The sequence below is a fragment of the Ranitomeya imitator genome, chromosome 3, assembly GCF_032444005.1.
Source record: "Ranitomeya imitator isolate aRanImi1 chromosome 3, aRanImi1.pri, whole genome shotgun sequence".
NCBI lineage: Eukaryota > Metazoa > Chordata > Amphibia > Anura > Dendrobatidae > Ranitomeya > Ranitomeya imitator.
The window spans coordinates 292418216-292437516 of record NC_091284.1 but is presented as its reverse complement, the minus strand read 5'-3'; the positions used below and the strand labels follow the sequence as shown (position 1 = coordinate 292437516).

Sequence of the window (19301 nt, the reverse complement as noted above, 5' to 3'; positions counted from 1 at the left end):
CCCAAGGTCTGGAATCGGTCCTTCTCCACAATCTTCCTCAGGGTCCGGTCTCCTCTTCTCGTTGTACAGCGTTTTCTGCCACATTGTTTCCTTCCAACAGACTTACCATTGAGGTGCCTTGATACAGCACTCTGGGAACAGCCTATTTGTTGAGAAATTTCTTTCTGGGTCTTACCCTCTTGCTTGAGGGTGTCAATGATGGCCTTCTTGACATCTGTCAGGTCGCTAGTCTTACCCATGATGGGGGTTTTGAGTAATGAACCAGGCAGGGAGTTTATAAAAGCCTCAGGTATCTTTTGCATGTGTTTAGAGTTAATTAGTTGATTCAGAAGATTAGGGTAATAGGTCGTTTAGAGAACCTTTTCTTGATATGCTAATTTTTTGAGAAGGACCTGTAGGGTACGATAGCGGTAGATCACCATATGTGGTTAGGAGGTAGAAAAATAGTAACCAATGTAAGTCTATGGGTCAAAAAAGTATAAAAGGGAAGACCCAGCTCCAGTTGAGGCAGATTTCTCATTTCTTGAGACTCTCCACATGGACCACGTCATACCTCAAAGACATACGTAAGACCTATGCTTAATATCTTTCTTATAATCTAATACTTAATTTGTGTGCTATGAACTTATGAATTTACTTTTTCTTCATTTTGTAATCACTTTTGAATGGACATTAAACAAGATTTGTTTTATCCACACAATTCAATATTGCTTTCCTTTTCTATTCTCACCGTATTATTACTTGAAAAAGTAGGGAAAAGTTATTTTTTCAAACATTATAGCGAGCCTCAGCCAGATCTGATTTTTGTACTTTTTTGTGTGGAATCCAACCCCTTGCACACGGGGGAGGGGAGCTTTGCTAAACACCTGTTGTTAAAGGTGCAGGAATTCCACTATATCACGTCACAAGAGTCAGACAGAGCCTACAGACGAGTGAGGATTCGTGTCTTCAAAGAGCTGCATGTCCTATCCAGACGGAGGTCTGAGGAATCGGTGAAAAAGACACAGAGGACCATTCATTGACGGTTGAATTAATCCAGGAGAGGAAAAGATATTCCATAGGTGAGAAAATGGATTTTATTCATGATTATTCTAAGAAAAGTAATATAGTGTTTAAATTTGTTCATAGCCATACAGATTCGCAATTATGGTCTAGTTTGTATAGCCAATGTGAAGCAGAGAATCTTAAAATTGATAAAAGGTTTTTTGCAGTAAAAAAGTTACAAAGGAAGCTTCAAAATGTAATGCACATGGTCCGAGTGTACAATAATTTAGTTTTTGAGAAAACTGAAGCACAGACACATGAAATATGTGCTATCACACAAGACACTGGTCATACTGATACACAAGGTGACACACAAGAGTCTGACGGGGATTACTTTGATTGTCAAAATTGTTTAATATTGTCAGAACATATTGAACAATTGGAAGATCAAATTGATACTCGAACAGAATTATTGTCCAAATTGCGACAAGATATAAAAAAGGCTTCTGTTACACGATCAAGCCAACATGAAGAAAATGCTGCTGCATCATTTGTACCGGATACACAAGACTTAGATGATTCAGTAGATTTACAGTCAGAAGAATTACAACGGAAAAAATTCCATGACAGAGCAGCACGCATTAATCTGAAAATACATGACCAGTTAATGAAAATTGTAAAAGACATTCTAAACTTCAATGACAAGATGGATGCCTTTTATAATGCAGACATTTTTGAATCAAACACAGACAAATACAAACAGTAAAATATCGATATTTGCAGATGATACAAAACTATGTAAAGCAGTTAATACAAGAGAAGATAGTATTCTGCTACAGATGGATCTGGATAAGTTGGAAACTTGGGCTGAAAGGTGGCAGATGAGGTTTAACAATGATAAATGTAAGGTTATACACATGGGAAGAAGGAATCAATATCACCATTACACACGTAACGGGAAACCACTGGGTAAATCTGACAGGGAGAAGGACTTGGGGATCCTAGTTAATGATAAACTTACCTGGAGCAGCCAGTGCCAGGCAGCAGCTGCCAAGGCAAACAGGATCATGGGGTGCATTAAAAGAGGTCTGGATACACATGATGAGAGCATTATACTGCCTCTGTACAAATCCCTAGTTAGACCGCACATGGAGTACTGTGTCCAGTTTTGGGCACCGGTGCTCAGGAAGGATATAATGGAACTAGAGAGAGTACAAAGGAGGGCAACAAAATTAATAAAGGGGATGGGAGAACTACAATACCCAGATAGATTAGAGAAATTAGGATTATTTAGTCTAGAAAAAAGACGACTGAGGGGCGATCTAATAACCATGTATAAGTATATAAGGGGACAATACAAATATGTCGCTGAAGATCTGTTTATAGCAAGGAAGGTGACGGGCACAAGGGGGCATTCTTTGCATCTGGAGGAGAGAAGGTTTTTCCACCAACATAGAAGAGGATTCTTTACTGTTAGGGCAGTGAGAATCTGGAATTGCTTGCCTGAGGAGGTGGTGATGGCGAACTCAGTCGAGGGGTTCAAGAGAGGCCTGGATGTCTTCCTGGAGCAGAACAATATTGTATCATACAATTATTAGGTTCTGTAGAAGGACGTAGATCTGGGGATTTATTATGATGGAATATAGGCTGAACTGGATGGACAAATGTCTTTTTTCGGCCTTACTAACTATGTTACTATGTAATCTTAATGATGAACAAAAAAATAAGATATTCAAAGTATGGTTACCCTCACATATGGGAAAAAGGTTACAGACTACACCCAGATTAAATGAGGATAATGAATTGATACATAGCACAAAAGACAGACTTAGGCAATTAAATTTATTCTTCACAGGTGAGGCCACTCTCACAGCTGAGGTTCTGGAACAACTTCATACCAATATTAATGAGGACCCATTTGCATTTTTGGTAAAATTTGAGCAGGCCTATAGAATGTTGATGGATCTTAGGCAGGGCCGTATTTAGAGTTTCTGCTGCCCTAGGCACTTTTAGTGCTGCCTCCCCCTTTGGTGAGTATGACACTATCGGCAGTGACTTTGGCAAAAATCGCTGATGTGAAAGTCGCCTTTTGCAGCAGATCCGACAGTTTTTCCGCATCTGCCGCGTAATGGATCACTTAGGGCAACACTGCGTTCGGCCTCATTCATTCCCTATGGGACTTACAGACATGTGCGGCTCTTGCGGTTTTGCCGCCATCCGGCAAATGCGGTACTTGCAGCAATGAGAAAAAACACTACTAGCAGTGTTTTATGTATCATCGTAAGTGCAAAACCGCAATTGCCGCACATGTTCGCAAGTAGCCATCATTACCTGTCCCTGCACCTTGCTAGCTCATCCCTATCCAACCCTCCCTGACCTAAAACTACACTATAAAGCTTCAGAAAAGCAATTTATTAACTGCCATATTCCTATGATAATGAGGGCTCTAGGCTACGGCGTAGACTGGGACGGGCAGTCTCCGGGTCTCCATCCTCTCTGTGCACACCCTCAGTCCCTGCGTCACTGCCTGTGCACAGACCACCCTCCACCGCACCCGGTAATCACCGCTCGCAGTAGCATACCAGCAGAGGTGTATCTAGGGTTTCTGGCACCCGGGGAAAGAATTCATTTTGGTGCCCCCCCTCCGCCAAGGACATATGTGATTTGCACACTCAGTCATGTGCCCACGAGCTCCTCTCCCTAATGCTCTCAATGTTCAGTGAAAAACTAAGAGAAGCAGAAGAGAAGCTCGATGTCGCAGGACCATAAGAGTATGTGTCCACGTTCAGGATTGCATCAGGATTTGGTCATGATTTTTCATCAGTATTTGTAGCCAAAACCAGGAGTGGAACAATTAGAGGAAAACTATAATAGAACCATATGCTCCACTTCTGTATTTATCACCCACTCCTGGTTTTGGCTACAAATACTGATGTAAAATACTGACCAAATCCTGATGCAATCCTGAACGTGGACACACACCCTAAGTCTGAAAAATCGCATATGAGTGACGTGTCCATGTGACGACTACTGGAACTTGCAGAGCTGAATCCTGACATCGCAGCTTCTGAATTCTCACAACGCATGCACTGCACTTTTAGGATTCTCCCTTGCCGGTGGACAGTCATGTCAGCACAAGTATGTGATTTGTAGACTTCTGACCACATTCTGACTAGATGTGCCCGGCCTCGCTCAGTTCATTTTCATTGACGGAGGTCACGCATGTCTAGTCAGCACGTGATCGCATTAATGTAAATCCCCAGCATGAGAGAATCCTGACAGCGTGCAGTGTGCACTGTGAGAATTCAGAAGTCTGCAGTCACAAAGAATGACTGCAGACTCATCACAAGCCTGGACATCCCCTTTAAAAGGGACTCTGTCACCTGAATTTGGAGGGAACAATTTTCAGCCATAGGGGTGGGGTTTTCGGGTGTTTGATTCACCCTTTCCTTACCCGCTGGCTGCATGCTGGCTGCAATATTGGATTGAAGCTCATTCTCTGTCCTCCATAGTACACGCCTGCGCAAGGCAAGATTGCAGATTGTGCAGGTACAGTATGTACTACGGAGGACAGAGAATGAGCTTCAATCCAATATTGCAGCCAGCATGCAGCCAGCGGGTAAGGAAAGGGTGAATCAAACACCCGAAAACCCCACCCCTATGGCTGAAAATTGTTCCCTCCAAATTCAGGTGACAGTGTCCCTTTAAATCTCCTAACATATATAAAAACATGAGAGTTAGCATCACAAATAACATTTACATCCAGGTACCTGATAGATGACGTCGCCTCTGGAGCCGTTCTCCTTTTCTTCATCTTGTCCAGATCCCATGATGAGTTTTCTCATCCACAGCCGTCTCTGCAGACTTCCATCTTCGCCGCTCTTTTGCAGAAAGTCTCCACATGACGCCCTTAAAGATACAAGTGTCATTATAATGCTCCCAAATAAAAAATTGCCCCTCACTATATTGTCTGCACAAAGTATGACCCCCACACTGTCCCTCTTATGGTACATGCTCTTCACACTGTCCTCTCCTTTCTATACCAGTCCCCTCTTCACACTGTCCTCTCACACTGTGTCCCCCTTATAGGGCCCAGTATTTATACTCCATATTTATACTCCATCCTCCCACACTGCGTTCATGCCTCCCCCATCCTCCCACCCTGCGTTCATGGCTCCCCCATCCTTCTCCCCTGCAAGCATGGCTCCCCCATCCTCCCACTCTGCGTTCATGGCTCCCCATCCTTCTCCCCTGCGTTCATGGCTCCCCCATCCTTCTCCCCTGCGTTCATGGCTCCCCCATCCTCCCACTCTGCGTTCATGGCTCCCCCATCCTCCCACTCTGCGTTCATGGCTCCCCCATCCTCCCACTCTGCGTTCATGGCTCCCCATCCTTCTCCCCTGCGTTCATGGCTCCCCATCCTTCTCCCCTGTATGCACGGCTCCCCATCCTTCTCCCCTGTATGCACGGCTCCCCATCCTTCTCCCCTGTGTGCACGGCTCCCCATCCTTCTCCCCTGTGTGCACGGCTCCCCATCCTTCTCCCCTGTGTACATGGCTCCCCATCCTTCTCCCCTGTGTGCACGGCTCCCCATCCTTCTCCCCTGTGTGCACGGCTCCCCATCCTTCTCCCCTGTGTGCACGGCTCCCCATCCTTCTCCCCTGTATGCACGGCTCCGCATCCTTCTCCCCTGTGTGCACGGCTCCCCATCCTTCTCCCCTGTATGCACGACTCCCCATCCTTCTCCCCTGTATGCACGGCTCCCCATCCTTCTCCCCTGTATGCATGGCTCCCCATCCTCCTCCCCTGTGTGCACGGCACCCCACTTTTTTCCCTGTCATACTTACCTCTCACCGGCGCGCAGCACAGAACTTCCTGGCATCTCAGCGTCTTCCTTCCTGTCTTCAGCGGTCACATGGTAGCGCTAATTAAGGGTGATGAATATGCGCATATTCATCACCCTTAATGATCGGTACCATGTGACCGCTGAAGACAGGACGGCGCTGAGACGCAGTTGCAGCCACCGCTGGAGGAAGGTGAGTATTACGTCTTCAGGGAGGGAGGGAAGGGGGCGGGAAGGAGGGAGGAGGGGGGGGCGGGAAGGGGGGAGGGAGGAGGGGGGGCGGAAACTTGACCCCGGAGTTTTATAAAATAAAAAAAAATAAAAAAAAGGAAAAAACCTAGCTCAAGGGCGCCCCCCCGCATCCCGCCGCCCTAGGCACGTGCCCTCAAGTGCCTAGTGGCAAATACGGCCCTGATCTTAGGCCTAACATCCATGATCAGATTTTTTGTAAAAAAAAATCAAATATTTGGATCCTGCCTCAGAGCAAATGGCTAGTACTCAGCCATCATTGGAAGAAGCAACAGTTTTTATCGACAGAGTAAGGAGATCCATGAAACAAAATCAGGTGAAGGCTAAGATAGCTGTAGTTCATGAGAAAGAAGACAGCCAGCTGAAACCTAGACCCACAGTAACCTTCCAGAGCAGAGATTATGTGGATCATAGAGGTAAAAATACTACACAAAGGAACAATATCCATTGTTATTTTTGTGGTATACCTGGACATTTAAAGTGGCAATGTAGAAATTTCTTGAGAGCAGAATCAGAGACAGGTACACAAGGAACAGATAAGCTTGGAAAAAAAAAACGGACTCATGCCAAAATCATCCACTAGACCAGAGGTCCCCAACTCCAGTCATCAATGCCCACCAACAGGTCATGTTTTCAGGATTTCCTTTGCATTGCACAGGTGATGCAATTATTACCTGGGCAAGACTAAGGAAATCCTGAAACCATGACATGTTGGTGGGCCTTGAGGACTGGAGTTGGGGACCCCTGCACTAGACCTTCCGCACCTCCATTACAGTCTTCTGCACCCACTCACACTGACAACAGACAAACGCAGTCACCGTATGCACCATTAATCAGACAGATCAGAGAGATGACAGTGAAGGAGACTGAGTCCAGAAATAGAATTCCAAGTGCTTTCAAAAAGGACATTGGTCTTCTCCCATCTCCTCCTTCTTTCTGACAATCACAGACAATTCCTACACCTCATCTATTGGAATTTGTGACTCGAGTAACATTGGATGATTGTGGTAGACCTTTTATCAAGGTAAATCTAGCAGGACAAAATGTTGTATTTCTTATTGATACAGGAGCTCAATTAAGTATTACAAATCTTGATTTGAAGTTACAACCAGATTCACCAGTTTGTACAATTGTTGGTTTTAGTGGAAAAGGTGGAACTAAAGCAACCTTAGTTACTGATGTGACATTGGAAATACCTAGTTCTTTCAAAACAGGAATTGACATTTGGTATTGTCGTGATTCTGAAAATATACTTGGCACAGATTTTATGCAGAAATTTGGATGGGTTGTTGATCTAGGGAATCAAGTGATCTGAAAAGATTCTAACGGTTGTAAAACTTGTCATTGATCCTAGTGATTATAGCCACGTTGGAAGTATTTGCTTAAATGATGTTGTGTCAACAAATCATCTGTGGCTTGAAACTGGTGGTGATGAGGTATTGACAGAAATTATACAGCTTTTTCCTTCTCTTTGGGCTCCGTTCAGGAATGAGGTTGGTACAATGAAGGATGTTGTTGTAAATCTGGAAGGTCGAGATCCTCCTCCTCAGCGTCAGTATAAATTGCCTCCAGAATCAATTGAGTCTATGTCAAAGATCATACAGGAATTGTTAAAACAAGGTGACATCTGAAAGGCTAATTCTGTAAGTAACAATCCTTTGTGGTGTGTCTTGAAGTCTGATGGTTCTTATAGAATGATATTGGATTTGCGAATGTTTAATAAACATACTCCCAATGTAGCACCCATTGTTGCAGATACTCATGACATGATGGCAAGGCTGAATGCAAAGGCAAAATACTTTTCTGTACTAGACATCAGTAATGTTTTTTTCAGTACACCTCTTCAAAAGAGTTGTCAGTACAAGTTTGCATTTACTTTCTTGGATGAGCAATATCTGTTTTGCAGGCTACCTCAAGGAGCACATTTGTCACCTAGTGTTTTCCAACAGGCATTGGCAAAGGTATTATCCAGATTTTCGAGGCCTGATTTGTATTTTGCAATATGTGGATGATATCCTGTTGTCTACTGAGGACAAATAGTCACATGTTTCACTTCTGAAAGAATTGTTTGAGCTGCTGCATGATGCAGGGTTGAAATTGAACACTAAAAAGGTCAAATTGATGGAGACCGAGGTCAGGTTTTTAGGAGTGTTGTTGAGTCCAGGAAAAAGACAGCCACTGCAGGAAAGAAGAGGCAATTGCTTCTCTACCAATTCCAACATCACACAAGGTATTGAGACATTTTTTGGGTCTTTTAAACTTTTCAAGGGACTTCATTGAAAATTTTGCAGACAAGGCCAGGCCTTTGTACAATCTTTTAAAAGGTGAAAATAGTGATTATTTTGGTCCTTGGGGTAATGAACAACAAACCTCATTTGAACAATTGAAAATGAATTTACAAACTGCACCTGCTTTGTCCACAGTAGATCCTTCAGCTCCATTTGCTTTGCAAGTGCACACATCAGAGACTTCTGTGTGTGCTGTGCTGCTACAGTTGCAAGGAGAAGAGTGGAGAATTATGGGCTACTTTTCTAAGCTTCTCTCACCTGTTGAAAGAGGGTTTGAGACATGTGCAAGACACCTGGTAGGTGTATACTTTGCAGTCAAAGCAACTGAACATATTGTTGGGTTCAACAAAATTACTTTGCAAACTCCTCATTCTACACTAAAACTTCTCTTTGAGAATAATATTCCAGGTGTGTCACATCAGAGATTTGCTCATTGGTTATTGTTATTGTCTCCAAAACAAATTGAGGTAGATTATAAGGCCAAATATGTTATTCCTCAATTGATGCAATATGAAGGACAAACTCATGATTGTTTAGTCTTTTTCAGGATCCTAGTCCATCGCTTTTCAGAAGGAAGGCAGAGGCAACAGATGAACCAATTTTTGTAGATGGTTCCAGATTCTATGCAGATGGACACTACTATTCAGGATATGCCATTTTTTATCCCAAAAGAGGACAGGTTGTAAAACACAAATTACCAAGTCATTTTTCAGCTCAAAGGGCAGAGCTAGAAGCAGTAAAAATGGAACCACAGCTGAACGAAGCTGATGATCAGTGTACCATTGTAATCTACAGTGATAGCTCCTATGTTGTTAGGTCACTGACAGATTATTTGTCAGTTTGGGAAAAACAGAGGTTATGTAGATTCTTCTAATAAGACTCTTGTACATAGTGACACACTGAAAACAATCTTCAAAAGAGCATCAAAAACCCCTAATGGTTTTGCTATTGTCAAAGTCCCTGCCCATAAAAAATCTGATAATGAATTATCTGTTGGAAATGCCACTGCAGATAGGTTAGCCAAAGAGGCAGCCCTGACAGGAGAAGAAGTGGAACTTTTGAGCTTTTAGCAGTTCAGAGACCAGACACGCATGTCCCTTCTTTTGCGGAAGAACAAGAAAAAGACACATCTCTTGTTGCTTCCCGGGTTGATCCAAAACCTCCCTCTGTTTGTGAAAACGGGGTTTTGTGTCATGACTTAAACAGGGAGTTGCGTCCTGTTATACCAAAACATCTACATGCTGAGTTCACAAAATATAATCATGAAACTTTGGGTCATTTGGGCCAACTGAAATTGTAAGACATTCTCAGAGAGAAATGTTACTGGGAAAAGATGGAAGAGACAGTACAAAGTATTGTCCAATCATGTCTCATTTGTGTCCAAATTAATCCAAGACCAAAAGGACAGAAACCGCCACTACTCCGAACCGCACCTGCAGATGGTCCATGGTCCACACTACAAATCGACTACATTGGTCCGTTACCATCAGGTAAAAATGGTCTCCGGTATGCATTGGTGGTAGTAGATGTTTTTTCTAAATGGGTTGAAATTTTACCTGTCAGAAAAGATGATGCTTTGCCTACAGCTAGAGCATTAGTTAATCATGTCTTTTGTACTTGGGGGGTCCCAAAAATGATCACCTCTGATAGAGGAAGTCACTTTACAGGAAAAATCATGCAAGCCGTTTGTACTATTCTAGGGGTACAACAACAGTTCCATGTACCTTACCATCCACAGTCTGCTGGTATTGTGGAAAGGATGAATAGAGCAATAAAATCCAGAATTGCCAAGATGCTATTGGACAAAGGCAATACTTGGGTTGATGCCGTACCTCTTGTATTGTTGTGTGAGAGGAACAACTTCTTCTACAACTCAGTTTACTCCTTTTGAACTAATGACAGGAAGAAAAATGACTGATTTTTCCACATGAGCCATTTTTGTCCACACCTCAAAAAGATACTGTTGCAAGGTCCAAATGGTTGCAATTGTTGCAGGAAAATTTGAAAACGATTCTTCCACATACTGCATCAAGAATGCAGAGAATGGAGCCACCATATAAATCCATAAAGGGGGCTCAGGTGATGATTAAAACTTTCAGGAAGAGTGGACCTTGGGAAAGCAACTGGGAAGGTCCTTTTGAGATCATTGAAACCATGGGGCAAGTTATGATTTTGTGCAACGAGCATCTAATGTGGTTAAAAATACCCGCAGACAACAAAGAGTGTGGGTACATGTCGATCAATGCAAATTGTATATTGCAAAATAATGATACTGCATTTCTTTTAGGAAGAAATTGATTCCAATACGAGCTGGAATATGAAACACCATGTTCATGATGGAAGGGATTCAACACCAATCCTTCAGGAGATGACATTTCCCAGAAAAAGCTACTATCTGATGGGAATCACATTTCTGCTACTATGTACTATTTCAACTGTGATCTACACAGAAGATATTTTGCATTGTGGAACAAACACTAGTGAAGTGAATGAACCTTTCAAAAGAACTCTACATTCGAGGAAACCAAGAGGATCAAGTCTGCAAAGCCTAATAGATGAAGACATACCGGACAATTCAGTAGATATTACCGGAAACATTTGCATGGGTTATGGTGCAAAATGCTGTATTGAGCTACACTTCGTACATGACACTAACATAATATTACATGCTACCACAGGAAATAAGACTGGATTTATACAGTTACAAGGAGATTATGTGCACAATAATAAGACCGGAACATGGGAATGTAATCCTACAGATATGTTATACTGGAGTATAGAGATAAGAGGTGAAGAAAAAGCTGTGTGGTCAGGTGATATTACAAATGATATGATCACAAAAGGGAAAGTTGAAACATCCAAAACAGATATTTGGTTAAAACACAACTTTTGGGGAAAACTTTAGATCCTTCATTACTTTCTATTATAGAGGGAGATGAAGATTGGGTAAAAACATGGAACTTCCAGATTACTAGAGAACCAGTACAAATACAGGTATCTGTAATTTTTACAGTAACAAATACTATAGCTCCAGAAGTAAGGGTCACCCCACAAGCAGTACATAGTCAATAAAATATGTCTCCTTTGTCATTAAAATGCAACACAAGGTTAGAGTTATCTTCAGAATCTCTGTTAACATGGACCAAAGATAGATTATTTTTGGGAAGTTTTTCAAATGGTCCAACAAATGTTATAGACAGAGGTCAATCCGGTAATGTGAGATGGTTGAATAAGATTTTTATTTTTTCTGTAGATAATCCATCTCCTAAGGAGACTTTATCAATGTTGCGTTTTAACGAAAAATAATTACAAACAATGTAAAGATGTAAATGTATGGTCAGCCGTAGATAATGTATGCACACAGACAAGATTTCAACCATCTACTCCTTTCCAAATTAACCAATTCCAATCTAAAGCTCTATTACAAGATGGAGTGTTTATGACTATGATATGGACTTTTAACATGTCTAATTGGAAAATCTCTTTTAGATATCCCCAGTGTCAATCACATCTCATTAACATGGAAATGGGAATAGAACAATGGTTTGAGAAAAAAATCCCAGCACAAGTTACAAGTAAGAGGGGAGTGTTGGAAGGTATTTTGGGGGGATTAGGAACAGTAGGAAGTCTAATTAACACTATGGACATACATACACTTAAATCAGATTTGGAAACTTTTGGGTATATTGGAGGAAAAGGGGTAAAGATTCAGAAAAGTTTGAATCAAGTCCTTGAAAAGATGGTTTTTGAACACTGCTGTTGGATTGGGATCTTCTGCATCACATCTACAAGATGCTATTTTAACTTTAATAGAAAGTGAACAGGAATCTAAAGTGGCCAAAGCGTCTAGAAATTCAGATTGAATATTCCACCAATCTAAAAATGATAGCACAAGCATTACAAACTGGAATTACACCTTTAGGACTAATGAGAAATTTGCCTACAGAATATAATTTTGCATGAAATCATACAGATTTGTGTGTAAATAAGTGGTTAGGATGTGAACAGAACATTTGTGTAGGAACATCACTGATTCCGGTGTCGGGAAGAGAAGAAACCCTGGTTCCTATAACTGTTTTGGGGATACCTGTTAGTTATACACAATTGCTATATTATCAATTACAGTACACATATTTTGCATTTAACGGTATAAACACTGAACAATTAGACATTTCCTCATGCTTAAATTTTGTTTCTAAGGTAATGTGTTTACCTGGACAGGATAAAGTCATTTATCATTCATGTTTCCATAATCATACCTCATGTCATGCCAGAGTTGAGAATCTACACACGATACATGACTTGGCGAGACCAATAAGCGCTAATAAGATTTGTTTCCAAGTTATGTCAGAAAAAGAAGTTGTTTCTGTATTCTTTTCATCCTGTGTACATGCTGAAAATCTGACATTAGGTTTATATTGCATTGGGGGAAATGTGAAAGCTCTCACAAAAAGAAGGAAGTAAGTATTAATATTACACTAATAGGTTCAAGAAATCTAAAAATCCTTCCAATACAGTTCAATTTGTCCCAAATAAATAATTTTCCTTGGAATATGTGGACAAATGAGATAAAGAAAGACAAGGGTTTGTTAAATCTGTTAACAAAACTAAAAGAAGCTGAAATTGTATTCAGACATGAGCAAGGGAATTTAAATGATATTGAACATGAATGGACAAGTATGTCAGGCTCATCTTGGTGGAGAAATTTAGGAAAATCAGTAAATAGTTGGTCACAGTCTTCAGCGAAAATGGCAGCAGGAAATGTATTATCTAATCCGATTGTTATTATATTTATTATAGTTTTGCTGTGTATAATATATCAAATAGTTATGTGTAAAATTAAGAAAATTTATAAAAAAGATAAAGATAGAAATTAAAAAGGAAGATGACATTTTAAGAGAAAAGTTAAAAAGAAAAATATAACTCTGATTTAATTTTATTTTAGTCTTCAAAATTTAGATGACATTCAAGACAGATGTTGATTCAAGGTTTTCAGAATAAAGAATGAATGTGATACGAATGGTGAGAGAAAGAGTTTAGGATTGAGTATGATATTTCTCAAATCATAATCAGGGGGAATGTAAAATCTTAATAATAATAATGACAATATTACAGAGTTCAATTAATGAACAGAAGCTAGGTAGTGTGTGATTGAGCTATTCTGAAGATCTTGGCTTACATCTGTTCTCTGTAAGTCAAAGTTAGAGGCTATAAGTGGAAGACTCCTGTTACTTGTAAGGAACACAAGCAAAATATATTTAGGTAATATGGAATGAGGTAATGTACAGAACCAATATGCATATTCTGCTAGCTACTAGGTTCTGCTAATATGGTACGAGCTATGAACATAACGGTAGATCACCATATGTGGTTAGGAGGTAGAAAAATAGTAACCAATGTAAGTCTATGGGTCAAAAAAGTATAAAAGGGAAGACCCAGCTCCAGTTGAGGCAGATTTCTCATTTCTTGACTCTCCACATGGACCACGTCATACCTCAAAGACATACGTAAGACCTATGCTTAATTTCTTTCTTATAATCTAATACTAATCTAATCTAATACTAGATTTGTGTGCTATGAACTTATGAATTTACTTTTTCTTCATTTTGTAATCACTTTTTGAATGGAAATTAATTTGTTTTATCCACACAATTCAATTTTGCTTTCCTTTTCTATTCTCACCGTATTATTACTTGAAAAAGTAAGGAAGAGTTATTTTTTCTAAGAGCCTACTGCCTCAACGCATTAACCTAATTATCCCTGTGTGGCCCATTTATATAATTTAAACCAAAATCAGGCTCCTCACATCATGTTCTCATACAATTTATGTAGTTAATAGCCCTCTGTGTCTGTATTGCTACATACTTAGGCTGTTAACTGGTTCATGCAGCTTTACATGAACACTCGATCCTTACACTATGGTTGGTCCAAACAACTCAATCGTTACCATTAACCTCTTGTGTCTCCCCTTTTTCCTCATAGTTTGTAAGCTTGCAAGCAGGGCCCTCCTCTTGGTATCTATTTTGAACTGTGATTTTTGTTATGCTGTAATGTTTGTCTGTACAAATCCCCTCTATAATTTGTAAAGCGCTGCGGAATATGTTGGCAATATATAAATAAAATTATTGTTATTAAGATTTTATAACATGCTGCACAAATTACGTTGTATACTTTGTTTTTTGCCCATGCGGTTTTAATTATATTGGAAAGACTATTCGTCCCTTATTCGTACGTTTCCGGGAGCACTTTAATTCCATCACCTCAGGTAAGGGGGTCCCAAGAATTAAACATTTAAGGAAAAAACATGCAGGCAATCTGAAGTCTTGCGGTTTGCAGGCATTGAAACTGTTAAAATGCCTGCGCAAGGAGGTGACCTCAATAAATTATTAAGAAAGGAGGCTAGATGGATTATTCAGACTCGTGATCAAGGTCCATTAGGCTTTAATGACAAACTCGACATGGCTATGTTTTTGTGACTTTTTTTTATTTAACGGTTTTTAACAATATTTTTTGTACTTCCTGTGTCTGGTTTTCACTTGTTCATAATTAATGATATGTTTTCACCTGATGGTGGGTGGAATAAAGGCAATGGCTGCTAATAAATATTCTGTGAGCTTTGTCCTACATATGACCTGTTGAAGCGCAATGTAAGCATGAAACGATCGTCGTCTGTATTTGCTCCACTGTTTTATCTACCTACTGATGGTATGATGAAGCAACAATAAAGGGTTTTGTTGCACGGGATGGTATGTGCCAATCCACTGTCTTTTTCTATGGACATACAGATTTTTTTTCTTTGGAAGGTGGCACCCGTAATCCCTGCTGTGTGCAGCTTCATTAACGAGAGGTCATACAGCTGTGCCTTTGTCCTGCTTCTCTTCTATGGTCTTTAAGGCTATGTGCACACGTTGCGGATCTTGCTGCGGATCCGCAGCAGTTTCTCATGAGTTTACAGTACAATGTAAACTTATGGGAAACTAAAAACGCTGTGCCCATGCTGCGGAAAAAGCCGCGTGGAAACGCAGCGGCTTATTTTCCGCAGCATGTCAATTCTTTGTGCGGAATCCGCAGAGGTTTTCCATCTGCTCCAATAGAAAACTGCAGATGGAAAACCACAGCAGAATCCGCATTAAAAACCGCGATAAATCCGCAGTAAAAACCGCAGCGGTTTTTCACTGCGAATTTTGCAAATCCACTGCGGAAAAATCCCCAATGGAATCTGCAGCGTGTGCACATAGCCTAAAGGGAAAACTGAACAGCTCTTCAGAGTGTCCAAGTGTGGGATCAGTTGTCTCAAGGCACTCAACATGGTGGGAGGAAGGAGAATCAGGGTGAGTAATATGCGGTCCACACTCATGGCTACTCAGACTTGACCGTGTAGAAGTCGTGGTGGTGGCTAAGTGACTGGAAGCATTATCTGCTATCCAGCCAACAACCGTTTCACACTGCTCTGGCTTCAATAGTGGTGTGCTGCGGTCCCCTAGAAACTGGGACAGGAAGGTTGAGCGAGAAGATGTGGGTCTTTGTTGTGGCTCACTTTCAGCTTGGCCACGGCCTCATCCTCTGCATGCACTATCAGCATCACGTCCACTTCCCCGTCCCTTGCCCATTTTAAATGGACTACTGAAATATTTTAAAAGTTCAATATAAATGGATTAATTTGTAGAAAACTTATATGTGATCAGTATGGCTGAAAAGCAAGTATTTGGAGATCACAGATACAGTGGGCGTCTCACAGAGATAAGACAGCTTAAATGTTTTTTAATTTTTAACTACTAAATAATGAGTAGAACAAGGCTAGCAGACAAAACAATGCAACGTATGCCTGCAAAGTGAGGATTTTGACCCCACAGATACACCAAGCATCTGAAGAAGATAACAGACCATTTAAATGGTTTTTGTTTTACATTTTTAACCACTAAATAAGGAATATACCAAGGCTAGCAGACAAAACAATGCAACGTATTCCTGCAAATTGAGGATTTTGACACCACAGATACATCAGGCGCCTGTCGGAGATAACAGACCGTTTAAATGTTTTTTTTTTGTTTTTTTTAATGTAACCACTAAATAAGGAGTAGACCAAGGCTAGCAGACAAAACAATGCAATGTATTCCTGCAAAGCGATGATTTTTACACCACACGTAAACCTTGGGTCTGAGTGAGATATCAGACTGATCGAAATGTGACTTTGATTTTTTGGGGCCCACAAAAATTGTGTAAATTAGTAGGCTATGACACCAAAAAAAAAATTGGACTACTAAAATTGTAAGATATTTTGCGCAATGATATTTGATGCTTGTGGCGTACAAATCACAGTGATAAATATAAGAAATGTAGCTAAATATTTTTGGGCCATCTACAGATTTTTGGGGCAGCAAAATGGTGTCCTAAAATGTTGTAAGACACTCCAAAAAATAATATATTACCAAAAAAAAGGCCAGATTTTTCTGCACACTCACATCTGATGCCTGTGACAAAAAAAAAATTAAAATTGTTAGATTTTCACGCTCTTGTATTGCAATGAGCTGGCTGTAGTCTGCAGTGTGACCAAGCAAATAAATGTACACAAAAGGGGCTATGGATTGCTTTCTAATAAAATGAGCAAGTATAAGCTGAAAAAAAATCTTTTGGCCACGGATACCTGCAGCTACGTATTTATAAAATACGCAGCAGCAGACAGGAATGAGCTTTTTGAGGTATGCAGTGAGAACTATATACTCACATACAGTGCCTGTAGGCCTTGCACTGATGTGTATATGTGCACATAGACTCCCCTGCCTACCTAGCGCTGCAATCTATGTGCCCCCGAATTAGCCCTAAAAGACAGTTTGTTTATCAGGGTTTGTGGATTCTGTGATGTGGACCAACACTAACTAATAAATGTAAGAATCCATCAAAGAAGAAAAGAAGAGGCAGCACTCACCGATCTTTCCGAGAGAGGTAACTTTATTTACTTAAAATAAAATCTTCACGGCCGGGGGTGCAGATGTTCAGAGTTCGGCAAGCCTGACGACGGTCGTTTCGCGCCCGAATGGCGCTTCTACGGGTCAGTGAGTGAGCGCCCAGAGTGACGGAGGAAGTAGGTGCACGGAGGTAAAACTCCTCCCCTCACCAAACTCCCCACGCCCCACCGAACGCCCAACTCCTAATCAAAATACATAACATCCAATCAAAAACAATAACCTTGTGCACAAATCAACCTAACAAGCAATGCTCTGAACCATAATGATTATACTTGAAAGTCCTTAATATTACCAGCAAACGGGCTGATCCTATACTAACTAATCTTAAAGGGAACAGACCACACTATTCTTAGAGCCGCTCTCTTTTTACGATGTCTCTCATCGGGAGAAGGCAGGATCCCCTTGCTATCTACAATCTTCCCCCTATACAGAGCACCCTTATTTTTCCCGTATTTAGTAGGACCGGACGGACTGTAAATCCTGAGAGGAGCGACCATCCTCCTAACTATATAGCAAATTCTTTACAGAAAAATAGACATGTCTACCTGATCATTTAAACCTAAAAGGCCCATAGCTCTTGTCTCCATGATCCATCTTGCCTCCTTCTTTAGTAACATGTTATGTAAGTCACCTCCTCGACTAGGCAAGGTCACTCTTTCAATCCCAGCCAATCTCATGACTGTGGGATCACCCCCATGGCTGTCATCAATGTGGTTAATCAGTCTTGGTAACCCTTTTCTGGTAGCAATTGATCTGAAATGCTCCCGAAACCGTACATAGAGGCATCGTATGGTCTTACCTATGTAAAACCTCCCACACGAACAGTACACTACGTACATTGCATACTTTGTTTTGCAGGATATAAACTCATTGACTATGTTTTATAGGGCCTATATTCAAAGTTTGTCCTGTGACATGATACTTACAGTATGAACAATGTCCACAACGATGGTTTCCCAGGTTACTAAAGAAGGAGGCAAGATGGATCATGGAGACAAGAGCTATGGGCCCTTTAGGTTTAAATGATCGGGTAGACATGTCTATTTTTCTGTAAAGAATTTGCTATATAGTTAGGAGGATGGTCGCTCCGCTCAGGATTTACAGTCCGTCAGGTCCTACTAAATATGGGAAAAATAAGGGTGCTCTGTATAGGGGGAAGATTGTAGATAGCAAGGGGATCCTGCCTTCCCCCGATGAGAGACATCGTAAAAAGAGAGCGGCTCTAAGAATAGTGTGGTCTGTTCTCTTTAAGATCAGTTGGTATAGGATCAGCCCGTTTGCTGGTAATATTAAGGATTTTCAAGTATAATCATTATGGTTCAGAGCATTGCTTGTTAGGTTGATTTATGCACAAGGTTATTGCTTTTAATTGGATTTTATGTATTTTGATTAGGAGTTGGGCGTTCGGTGGGGCATGGGGAGTTTAGTGAGGGGAGGAGTTTTACCTCAGTGCACCTACTTCCTCCGTCACTCTGGGCGCTCACTCACTGACCCGAAGAAGCGCCATTCGGGCGCGAAACGGCCGTCATCAGGCTTGCTGCATTCTGAAAATCTGCACCCCCGGCCGTGAAGATTTTATTGTAAGTAAATAAAGTTACCTCTCTTGGAAGGATCGGGGAGTGCTGCCTCTTCTTTTCTTCTTTGATGGACTTGACGACATGTATTGGCTGAAGCATCCGGCGGCCACACTCCCATCGCAGGTGAGCAGGCTTAATTACCCTCTCAAGCAGTGGTACTGTCAGCTGTGCCCTCTTATAGATTGACACTAATAAATGTAAGAATCTGACCCTATCTCAGCAGCAGTTCTCCCTACACTAGCAGAGTCCAGAGCAGAATGCGGTGAGCAGGGCAGCGCTAGGTCTCTTATAGACCTGATGACGCTGTGCGGCCAACCAATCACTGTAATACCACAACAAAGATGACTGCGGTATTACAGTGCATGGCAGAGATATGATCAGATTTGTGCTTTTA

At 41.1% G+C, this 19301-nt stretch overlaps 1 long non-coding RNA gene across 1 annotated transcript; it reads left to right on the top strand.

The window, feature by feature from the left end:
* Positions 1-8819: 8819 nt before the first annotated feature.
* Positions 8820-14509, top strand: LOC138669793 (uncharacterized). Its single transcript, XR_011319230.1, has 2 exons — positions 8820-9854; positions 10652-14509. It is a non-coding gene; the product is annotated as an uncharacterized lncRNA (long non-coding RNA).
* The last annotated feature ends 4792 nt before the right edge of the window (positions 14510-19301 follow it).